Consider the following 12,714-nt stretch of genomic DNA (forward strand, 5'->3'; position numbering starts at 1 on the left):
GAGTGTTCAACTCCCGGCCCTTCCAAGTGTGTGTGTGTGTGTGTGTGTGTGTGTGTGTGTGTGTGTGTGTGTGTTTCCAGCTGCCTGGGGACACAGTAATACTTTTAGATGCCTCACAACACATACATTCCCTATCTGCATCTTTGCCTTTGTGGATGATGTCACCCATCTAGAAGTATGCCTCTGGGAGTGCTGTGTTCAGTAATCTCTGTAGCGCATTCTGTAAATGCATAATGCTGTAGTGTGTTAGAGTAGGTAAGTGTGTGTTCAACTCCCGGCTCTTCCAAGTGTGTGTGTGTGTGTGTGTGTGTGTGTGTGTGTGTGTGTGTATGTTTCCAACTGCCTGGGGACAGAGTAATGCTTTTAGATGCCTCACAACACATAAATTCCCTGTCGGCGTCTTTGCCTTTGCGGATGATGTCACCCACCTAGAAGTATGCCTCTCGAAGTGCTGTGTTCAGTAATCTCGGTAGCGCGTTCTGTAAATGCGTAATGCTGTAGTGTGTTAGAGTCGGTAGGTGTGTGTTTAACTCCTGGCCCTTCCAAGTGTGTGTGTGTGTGTGTGTTTCCAGCTACCTGAGGATACAGTAATGCTTTTAGATGCCTCACAACACATACATTCCCTATCAGGGTCTTTGCCTTTGCGGATGATGTCACTCACCTAGAAGTATGCCTCTGGGAGTGCTGTGTTCAGTAATCTCTGTAGCGCATTCTGTAAATGCATAATGCTGTAGTGTATTAGAGTAGGTAAGTGTGTGTTCAACTCCCGGCCCTTCCAAGTGTGTGTGTGTGTGTGTGTGTGTGTGTGTATGTGTGTGTTTGTTTCCAGCTGCCTGGGGACACAGTAATGCTTTTAGATGCCTCACAACACATACATTCCCTATCGGCGTCTTTGCCTTTGCGGATGATGTCACCCACCTAGAAGTATGCCTCTGGGAGTGATGTGTTCAGTAATCTCGGTAGCACGTTCTGTATATGTGTCATGCTGTAGTGTGATAGGGTAGTTAGGTGTAAGTTCGATTCCCAGGCTTGCCAGATGTGTGTGTGTGTGCATCCTCCCGTCTGCCTGGGGACTCAGGTTATGCTTTTAGACGCTTCGCAACACAGATGTATCCTGCTGACGTCTTTGTCTTTGCGGATGTTGACATGTACCTAGTAGAATGCCTGTGTGTCTGCTGTGTTTAGTAATCTTGGTAGCATGTTCTCTAAATGCGTCATGCTGTAGTGTGATAGGGTAGTCATGTGTAGGTTCGATTACCAGCCCTGCCACATGTGCGTGTGTGTATGTCTGTATCTCTCTCTCTATATATATGTATATATAATCTATTTTCTGCCCATAACTCTGCTCTTGCATGGACAGCTGACTGTTTCATGTATCGCATATTTGCATAGCTTTCACATACCAATGGGGTATGTTGCAAATCCCAACATTGTCCATGCAACATCCATGTTACGGGCAGTTTTACACGCCCTTACAGGCATTTGCTGTATATCTTGGCAGACATCTATCCTTGCTGTACTCTCACTGTACTCATACACGCCGGAGGCTTCATGTATCATGGCCTAGTTTTGATGTGTTTATGTCTATTTGTGCTGTGTGCATGGCTGTGGGTATGTCCCACTATCATCTTTTGTAAAGGTGACAGCCCTATAGGTTCTTCATGTAGACTGCTGCGTCATTTGACATGTCAGCACATACCTGCGGATAGTACTGCACATCCTACTGCAGCGCATTTCATACCTTCTGCGTTATCTTGCAGTCGATATTGCTGTTTCCTCACACATGTATCTGTTTCTGTTCATACCACTCCACCTCCTAGAGCAAGTTGCTGGACAAGGCCTTATCTGATAGTGGGACACATAGGGGCAGTATTGACATGTTGCTCTTACAAACGTAGATAGTTGACACAACAATAGGTTTTGCATTAGTATGGCTTTTCTGTCGGATTTGGTGTCTTACTCACATGCTTGTCATTATTTCATGTCTTCAGTTATCATGAAAGTGCCAGAATGTTACTGTTACGTGGAACATATGAGGCAGAACTCTGCACATTCTGCGTAAATCTGTACAGTTGCGGAGTATGTGTCTGATACAAAATATCAACTTTCTGACACCAATACACACACTGTATGGTGGCATCACAGGCCACATGCCATTACATTTATATTACAGGACACACCCACCCAGACAGTTGTATTCCTCACACAGGCCAACAGCTGCTTATCTACACTAATTGGTCTATCATGTACCATATGTGTGCACCGGTATTTGTGCTTTCCGTCAGTGGCAGAGCTCATGTACGTGTCTGGGGGACTGGACATTGTTACGGTGACACTGCATGACACCCTGAGGGACACATTACTTTTGTGTCTATTAACCTTCCACATTAACATTCACAGGGCATACGTTGTCATTCACATTTGTCGGAGTACATGCGTGTGACTTGTACATGTTTTCTCATTTGTCCTGATGTCTTTCTTCTCACCTGTCCACCTAGTATCACTAGTTCTGTACATGTATTTTGGACAGGTTACCTTCATACCCCTAACCTGTACACATTATGGGTAAACGCCCTGACGTTTGACCTTTGCCCTTGTTACATTTGTCATAGTGATGTGCCTTTCTGGTAAATTGCTGGCAAGGCATTACAAACTGTGCGGTAGATAATAGTGACTGACATTTCCATTACATGATTAGTAACACTCATAACATCCATATTCATGGGTACGCCAGTATTCTCACAACATTCTGATGTTGTCTGGGGTATATCTAATATAGTCCCTATTTGTATTTCATGTACTATGCCTTAGTGCAGCTGTGTTATTCTGACAGTTTGCCAGTTATGGGTACCATCTTGGTCATACGCATGTCCATCCATGATAATCTCCTACATGACACTGTTATAGGGCCTTACATATTGCCAAAATGGTTTCCGCAATATCCAGTGGATGGTTTGCCCCATTATTGAGAATATAGGCGGGCCTATGAAATCTCTGCCAAACAACACCTAGGCCCATTTCTGCATACCCATGATTCCCATACCTGACAACCCTCTACAGTACCCATTACACATGTTTAATGTGTGCGGTATTGAAGTGTGGAGACACTTATATGCACTCCCCACTCTCCAGATATCAGTTTGTACGTCATACATTCTATCGACACATGTGTCATCACCCTTGCACCTGATACTGTTACATATACAGCTATTTCGTATTTGCTGCGGTCAATTATTTTGTGTCAATGTCGGTTGACACTACGTAAAAATCAATTTTTGGAGTCCTGCAATGGACACCTATCTGCATGTTTAAAGTGTAGAACTTGCTGGACTGTCACTTTCTGGCCACTGGTTTGGAATGCTGCGGTTCATTCACCTTTCCTGCATGTCTGTTTGTCTACCCATATTAGATATAACGTGGCCTATATATGTACATATGTCATATCTACGGGACATAAGTCTGTTGTGTATACATATATACATGTACAATCCTCATTTCATAACTTGCTTTGGTTTACGTCTGTGGATTATGTGTATACACATATATCTATATCCATACCATACCTTTCCACTATACAGATTGTCGCAGAGTGTACAACTGGTTGCCCCTTTATCTTCGTTGTGTTTTACATAAACCTGTGTCTATCTGGCAATGTAGTGGCATTTCATTTGAGACTTATGGTGGGCAATTCTGGCAAGCAGTTCAGGTTACGACTGCATACCCTTCAGAGAATCCATGCTACTGACACACCCATTATTCTATCCACTTTCTATGTTTGTTCTGGCACATATCTGGGGTTTGTCCCTATTTGTACTGGTAGTTTGCATGGCTTTGTCTGGTTTCATACTTTACGAGGTTAACAGGTTTCAGCCATGTATAACTAACGTGGGGGAAACAGCATTCATTTACTATGCTGTGAGCGGATCACACACGCACAGGCGCACTTGCATTTCCTTATTGTGGGTTATGCGCAGGCGCGCATGCATATCCTTATTGTGGGTTACATATATTTACTACGTCTTTGTGCTTACGTGGGCTTTATTACTTGTGACAGTACCAGTAATTATCTGTAATCCGGTTAATGGACGTTTGCGAAACACATGTTCACCTTTACATATTTAACTGTCTGTACAGCACAGACGCATTCATTACACTTTCACATTATATGTGCTGTAGTCGTTGTTCAACCTGGACTGCATTCACGTTGGCCGGATGCTGTAACCACTATATGTTTGGTGTTCTGAATCATTTCTATGCATACCCATAGTACATAGCTACATTAACATATGCCTCACCGCTTCACTTACGTCACAGGCATCCATTCTCCTGCTGGGAAAAATGTGGTACTACATGTTACACATTCCCTATTCCCTACTGCTCTGGACCCAAGCTGCATATTTCATCACTGCAGAGATATTCAGAACCCAAAGGCTTATAGTCCTGACATATACAGGTCTTTGATTGTCAGGGTGTTCATGTGATGATCTGGGTTTAGGCTTGTCTGCCTGGTGAACAGAACTGCCCTGACCATGTTCAAATGTCAGACAAAGCACATGGACAGGGTTTGTCCATTTTAAACATTTAATCTGTGTTTACAGACACAGGTGTTTGGGCACCTGTCAGCAGCTTATGATGTTGGCAATGCATAATATGGGTGGGGGTGGTTACGATACATAATTCACGGTGAGTGGTGTTTCCATTCACATTTGACTATTTCCTGTATTCATTCTTACGAGGGTTATTATTTTGCACATGACTTATCTATGAATTAACTATGGGTATGCAGTAGTACAGTCAACATATGTGACGGTTTGTTACAGTATATATGTACGGACCTCCGTAATACTGGGGACTACCCCCCATCCTTCACAACATTTCCTGCTTATGTACATACTATTATTCAGTGAACTTTCGAAGCTTGTGAGAGCAGTAATTACATCTGTTCCTATTTGTCCACCCATCCTTTTAGGCTTTGTCCAGGTTTTGTTGCTGTAATAGGTTGAGAGGTGGTGTTGGTATGTGATTGAGTTGAATATATACTGTCGATAATTCAGTGGGGAGTAGGGTTACCACTTGTTCCTCTTTGCGAGGGGAGGTCCCACTTTGGACAGCTGTGTCCTGCGATGACACCTAAGACATGGCAAATGTCCTGTGATTTTAAGACAATAATATATTTCTTATTTTCTTTACTAGTTGCATGATACAGGTATTTTGTATCTGGTACACATAACTATTATTTGGGATAGCATAAGCTATTCAAATGCTATGGCATAAGCTTTTATCTTGGCATACACATGTAATTCTGTCCTTTGCACTGGCCGGGGGTATGTTTTATCCTGCAAATTCACACATTTCTACACAGGATGTCCCACCTTGGCCATCTGAACAGGTGACAACCCTAGTGGGGTGACCTGCATGGTGGACAGCTGTTCCATCCTGTGTAGTATGATTTGCATGTCTGTGTAGAAACTGAACAGTACCGTGACTACACATACATGTTTTGTCCAGATGTGTACAGTAATGGACACCGTGGTGTGTAAACAACTCTGAGGTTTCAACAGGTTACTTATCCCACGCGGGATGTACACACATTTTGCCGTAACATTAACGCGTGGGCATTTGGATTTACGTACCTGTGATGGGATGTTTACAAATGTGGGATACATATTTGCAATCCGGACACTGCCTAGGACGATACTACTACATATGGGGAATACTCGCTATGTGTAGGTGTACGGATGCGCAAGGCTGGTAGCTGGATTTGGTGGACATTCGGACATGGGTGCGGGTTATGTGCTATACAGGGGTTGTTGCGTATTGCATTTGCATGCATGGGTTCTACTTTTGGATATCCCGGTTCCGCATATAGCATCCTATGTGCATGTGATGGTTATGTTCCTGTTCATGTGTATAGCACAGTTTAATATACATGTGTTTGTGTGTGTTTGGTATACAATTTGGACTGTCAGGTTTCTTTACAGTTGTTATATAGCCACAACTGCCCTGCTGTGTACTATCACTACCACTGTGGGACTGCTGGTGACCATACCCATGGGGCTAGACATGTGTATTGGCGGTGCACTGACATGATGCGCTTCACTTCCACTGGGTATAACTTCTGACAGTGCAGTACATTACAGACACACGATTTTAAATATCATTTGTTCCATGGATGGAAACTCATATTATGTTGCGTGCATTTCTGTTTGGTTCTCCATTTTGTGTGGCCGGGAACTGTCTTGCATGCTTTGCACACGTTTCATTATCCACGGACACTGATAGGTGTGATTACTATTGCAGGCAGGCTATAAGATTCAGCAGTTTAGGTTGCTCATCACCAGCCGACATTGACACGCCTCCGGGCATAGCTTAGTAATGCCCCATGCACTCGCGCACGTGTCCTATGCACGTGGATGCGGTAGCGGCACACCTTCATTAATATGCATATGGCACTACTACACCATTTATACGCCACACGGCCAGCACAGGCCTTACACCGGCCTTGCGCCGAGCTTCATGAATCCGGGGGAAGGTGCATCACCTACACGAAATGCACTGCACAAATATGTTATAAGTAATCCATTCCCTTTTTTCAATTATGTTGTACTTATTTTTAGATATAAATGTTTTGTTTCAAACAAATGAGTACAGAAAGTACAATTTCTCCATGCAGAAGATCTTAATTATTTATTGTCATTAAACTGCTGACTGGACTTGTATCTGAATGGATTTTATACAATCAAAATTGCTGTCCAATGTTGTTCCCATTCCTATAAAATGTTGCATTTATCAGGTACTGCTGTAGTAAAAAATAAAATATCTGCTGTTACATTGGCCAAAACCTATAAAATATGTCCTTCATCTCATTGATGTTGCAGCCAAAAGTCATCACAAACTGAAGATGTTATTCCCCTGTACCAGGCACTGGTGTTTTGAATATTCATATGTTAAAATATCAGACCTTTCTTGTCTCTAAGCCCTCACTCATGTCTGTTTTTTATTATAATGGTACCTGATAAATGCAGTACATGCAGTTATTTGTGTGTGTATATGAGTATGTATATATGTGTGTGTTTATGTGTGTGTGTGTGTGTGTGTGTGTGTGTGTGTGTGTGTGTGTGTGTGTGTGTGTGTGTGTGCCATTCTGCTAATTGCATTTGTTGATCTGTGTCCCAGTTTACTGAATGCATAGCTCAGCTTATCACAGATATGAACAAACTGAAAATGTGTCTTTTTCTTATCGTCATCTATTGCTGGAGATAGTATATTTAAAGTTGTAGGCATCTAAGAGCACAACCTACTGTGTGATGAGAGTAAGGTGGGTTTCCCCACCAGCAAAATATGGTGCTTTAGTGTGGAAATGTATTAGATAGTTGTGTGTGTGTGTGTGTGTGTGTGTGTGTGTGTGTGTGTGTGTGTGGGGTGATGGATGTGATGATTTGAGTATACATGATGCAAATTGTGTGCATGTCCCATTTGTCAATTACAGTGTGCATGTATGTCAGAATGAGTGCTGAATAATTAAGGCAAGCTTGCAAGCATAGTTGTGTTTCAATGAGTTGTGTGGTCAGTTGTTATGATATCTAATATTTCAGTATATATTCATTTATTACAGTAAATTACCTAAAGTAATTTACTATTCTTACTTCTGTAGATATAGGCAAAAAACCTAAGCTTTAACTATCACTACAGCATGCAAAGTCAGATGGAAATAGTGCAGTGTATTACATTTAACAAAACACATGACTGAGTTTACAGTGATATTCCACTGCCCAGTTAGCAGTCTTAAATGTCTTGTAGTACTTAGATAACTGTGGTTATACTCCATATTCATAAAAATGACAACTTTATTAAACACATTTCTGGCATAAAAACAGTGCTTAACCTACATTTTGTTAAGCATCTCATGGTATTGTTAAGCTCTAGTCCTTTGCTAGTGCCCTAGCAGCAGACAACGTACAACAGTGTCCAAAGCATTATCACAGTAAAATTCACATAAAGAATGCAAATACAATAAAAACAGTGTGGCAGAGTTAAGTATTTAAGCCTTCAAAGCCGTTGACACTTACATTCTGCCACTGGCTGTCTGTGCAGCAGCATTAAGTTTTTTTACAGCTTTCAAAGCTGTAATGCATTTTGCACTCCTACACTTTTTTCTGTATGTAGTAGTATATTGGAGGGACTACAGCTGTATGTCATATACACATAAATATGATCACACCTCTCTCTTCACAAAGCAGTTATTCTAAGTACTCAACATGGATGTGACTATTCCATTCTTGATCTGCACCTCACTCTGCTCTTGTTGTGAATTTCTTGGCATCCATATTATCAATGTATAACAACCTGATTATGAACAGAATTCAGGTCACAATTCTTTTACATGCAGAAGCCTTAAGTTGGAAGGTTTACACATTGGGTTAAGTCTTTCCAATTCACAGAGTGCTATAATATTGAGATCTTCCCTACATAGGTGCCTCTGTGATGACTCTGGTAAAGCTGCATGCTAGTGTCAACCAGGGGGATTGGCGAATACTAATTAGTCATGTGTATTTCTGGAAATATATGTGGCTTCCAATTTGCTCAGGTAAAATTGTTTTCTAGAAGGAAAATGTGATGATGGTGACATCACAGTCAGCCAATCATTCCTATGGAAGTACATAGGTTCATAGGTTCATACTAGGCTATCTGCCCTAGGGCATTTATAAGCCTAGCCAGAGTGTGTTTGGCTTTCGTCACCCATTTTAAATTAATTTTGCTATGCCCTTTTTCGAGGTTAGTATACTGTGCCTCTGTGTAACAGTGACACAGAAGTGATCCACTCATCAAGATTCCTCTTGAAGAGCGTCAGTGAGGGACTCTGCCTAACCTGGACTGGGATTTTATTCCAGAGTAAAGGGAGCCTCTGGGTTATGAATCTGTCCCTCCAGCATGTCCTATTTATTTCAGTGCTGAGGTTCAAGTCTCTCGAGCGCGTAGCTCGATGGGATTTGGATTTTCTGAGGTGCAGCATGTCCATTAATTCCGGGTTGGACATGGCTTTATACGTCAGGCACAGATCGCCTCTGAGCAGGTGGTATGCCACTGAGTAGAGCTGGAGTTTCTTAAACTGGGCAGCATATTGCATCTGTTTGAGCCATTTGATCCTCTTGGTGAGGTACTTTTGGGGTCTTTCCAGTTGCTGCAGGTGTCTGGTAAGGTACATCCCAAAAGGGGCATTGTACTCAATTAAGGGCCTGATGAGGGATGAGTAAAGAGGCACGATGACCTCCCCTGATCTAGATGTGAATCCCTTCATGATTAGGTGGGCTATATAAAATGTTTTTCTAACCACTTTGGCCACATGGTTGTCAAATGAGAGATTGCTGTCAACTTGGGTCCCCAGGTCCCTAATTACTTCTTCTGTACTTAATGGATTACCACCTATGTGGTAATTTGTGGGCAGTTTGTTTTTGTCAAAGGGGATGACCATACACCTTTTGGCATTTAGCTTGAGGCCATGGCTCTGGCACCAGTTGTCTGTTTCTATGAGGCCCTTTTGGAGGATGCTTGTGTCGGCTGGAGAGTTGATTATGGTGCCCAGTTTGCAGTCATCTGTGAACTTGGTCAGTCACATTCCTTCCATGTTGGCCTGTACCTCCGAGAAATATATACCGAACAAGAGAGGTCCCAGGACTGAGCCTTGTGGGATGCCACTTGTAACTGGTTTGGAGTCTGACATGGCTCCAGCAATTCTAACCATGTGGGTTCTGTCCTTGAGACAGTTTGCAACCCATCTAGTGACATAGGGGTTTATATTTAAGCTGGTGAGATTATCTATAATGCCCGAGTGGGGTATTGTATCGAAGTCTTTTGTGAGGTCCAGGTAGGCTGTGTGGACCACCGTCCCCTCGTCAATGGCCTTGGTGACTGTTTCAAAGAAATCAACCAGGTTTAAGAGGCAGGATCTGCCCTTAACAAAGCCAAACTGGGTAGGATCCAATGTCTGTAAGTCCCCAATATCTTTATTTATGAGGTCCATGATGATCCTTTCCATAGCTTTGCAGACCAAGCTAGTCAGGCTTATGGGGCAATAGTTTCCAGGATCCATTGAGGCACCACCTTTGTGGAGAGGGACCACTGTTGCTGTATGCCACTCTTTGGGTACATATCCTGTAGTAAGGCTGAGATTGAACAGTAGTTTTAGGTTTGGGTTTAGCTCTTCTTGAAGTTCATGTAGGATGCAGCCCGGGATATGGTCTGATCCCATTGATGCTGTGTTTTTTGCTTTGGAGAGGGCAGCTCTTACCTGAGCATCTGAGATGTCAGGGGGGCAGCACTCTGCTGGGATAGATATTTGCCCTTTTGGTGGGGAGGGGGGGGTTTGCGCTGAACCTGTCAGCTAGGATGTTGGCAATGTCTGTCAGTTCGGTGTATTTTTTTGTCATTTTGGACTAATTCTGAGCATATCTGGGAATTCTCACCCAGGTTCCTAACATAACTAAAGAAAGCCTTGTGATTATCCTTAGTCTCCTGTGCAATTTTTCTCTCGAAGCTGGCCTTAGACGATTTTATGAGTGCCCGTAGTTTTTTGCTAATACTGATCAGAGATGCCTTCCCTTTTTGGGATTTTGCTCTATCATGTAGTTGCTTCCTCCTTCTATTGTATAGTTTGTTTATGGCTGGGGTCCACCAGACAGGACGTCTGCCTTTGGAGTATTGGGTCTTTGTTTTATTTGGGATTGTATGATCCATGCATTCCTGAAGGTGTTCATAGAATGCGTTTCTAAAGGATTCTGTGGTCTGGGCTGTATTTTCCACAGGCCCGGGGGCTTTGAAGGATTCCACCTTGGTTTTGAGGAGTGTGAAATTTGCTTTAGAGAAGTTTTTCACTGTGGTTTTCAGGGCAGGGGGTGGAGTCGGGATGTGAATATCCATTGAGATTAGTTTATGGTCTGATCTTACCAGTGAGGGATACACTTCTGGTCTGGAGCATAGAGTTCCCATGTTGGTGATGATCAGGTCCAGTACATTTTCCCCTCTTGTGGGAGTGGTAACAAGTTGTTCCATAGCATTTGAGTTTATAAATTCTAGGAACCTTTGGGCTAGGGTGTTGGAGCTCGAGTAATGCTCCCAGTCTATGTTTGGGTAGTTGAAGTCACCCAATATAATGGTGTTTGGAGAGACCTTCATATTTTCCAGTGTTCTCAGGAAGGCCAAGTGGGGTTCCTGGGTTTGGGAGGGTGGTCTGTAGCAGGCTATAAACTGGAAGGCAGTTTTACCCACTGTTAGTTGCACATGGATATTCTCTGATGCTTCGTGCTGTGCCGCCAACCTGGAGGTGTGGGTATCTTTGACAAATATTGATACTCCCCCTCCTTTTGTGGTTCGGTCCAAATTTTGGGGCCGAAAAGCATGGTATGAGGTAGTGCTGGAGTGCTCTCGGGAGCCTTGAACCAGGTTTCTGCTCTGTTACATGTGGTGCAGGTAAGTTGAGAAAAGATATGGGAGTGGAAGTTTTGTTAGTGTATGTATCTGTGAAAATATGTTCGTGTGCATTTCTTTAGGGGCATGACTGTATGAATGAATGCGTATATATGAGCGTGTGTGTGTGTGTATGTGTGTGTGTGTGTGTGTGTGTGTGTTTGTACATGTGTGTCGGTTTGTGCATGTGTGTGTGCGTGTTTGTTTGTGTGTGTGTGTGTGTGTGTGTGTGTGTGTGTGTGTGTGTGTGTGTGTGTGTGTGTGTGTGTTTGTGATGGGGGAGGACATGGGTGCCAAAAGTGTGCATGTGTTTATATAGAGCATGCGTTTGCAAACTCGATCCATAGGACTTTATGGAGATTACTAGTGTGTGTCAGCTCTAATAGCACTAGTATTTGATCTGTCTGATTGCTGCCATACTTGTTTCAATTATATTTTCTTATCATTGCACTAATCGCATGGCCTGCCCTGGACAGTTAACATGAGCAGTGAGGATTTTATTGTATCACAGGGTTTATTTTTTACACTATCTGTGATATTGTCCAGAAAACAAGTTCTCTAGATATAAAATTACATATACTTGTTTATGGCTTTAAAGTAAGTGAATGCTTCTTAGTTATACTTTAAAGCAAACAAGTTCTTCACATGTTTGAGTCAGTGATGCAATTATTGTCCACTTTTAATGTTGATTAGTGAGAAAATTGCAAGTCATTGTGTGTTTGACAGCTGTACTAGTGATGTATATTCCTATATATTTAATATGATTATTTGCTGTGTGAAATGCAGATATTGATGAGTGCCAGCGGGATAAGGATATCTGTGGTGATCACTCCATCTGTAACAATGCAATAGGAAGCTATAGCTGTACCTGCCCACCGGGATTCACAACTAGGACCATCTCTCATCTGTCCACTAACGGAAGCAAATTTGGTTGTAATGGTAAACAAGTTTGTATTTAATAGCAGTGATTTTAGTTAGAAATATTATATGCATCATGCAGATATAATTTTCTAGTCTTTCTTGTCAGTTGTTTGTAATTGAGAAGTAGGAAGTTTAGGGGACTGACATGCAGTGGCAAACTACTGCTAGATTAATTCAATGTGTTGGAAAGTTACAACACTACATTTTTCTGCTAAATACCCGGATTATTTGTTTTATTAATTGCACGTATTAGTAAAAGTCAGATGGATGTCACATTTATAAATGCATTCTGTGATTCAGTCAGATAAGAACAAAATCAAGTAGAGAATC

The 12,714-nt window shown here is 42.3% G+C and overlaps 1 long non-coding RNA gene across 1 annotated transcript in view; it reads left to right on the forward strand.

The window, feature by feature from the left end:
* The window catches only part of LOC122812234, a 420,127-nt gene extending 407,747 nt beyond the window's left edge, over positions 1-12,380 (forward strand). The window contains exon 4 of the long non-coding RNA XR_006366373.1: positions 12,250-12,380. This is a non-coding gene — a long non-coding RNA (uncharacterized LOC122812234). The remainder of the gene's footprint in view (positions 1-12,249) is intronic.
* The last annotated feature ends 334 nt before the right edge of the window (positions 12,381-12,714 follow it).

This window comes from Protopterus annectens, chromosome 9.part0 (assembly GCF_019279795.1).
Source record: "Protopterus annectens isolate FY-2018-M chromosome 9.part0, PAN1.0, whole genome shotgun sequence".
Lineage (NCBI taxonomy): Eukaryota > Metazoa > Chordata > Ceratodontiformes > Protopteridae > Protopterus > Protopterus annectens.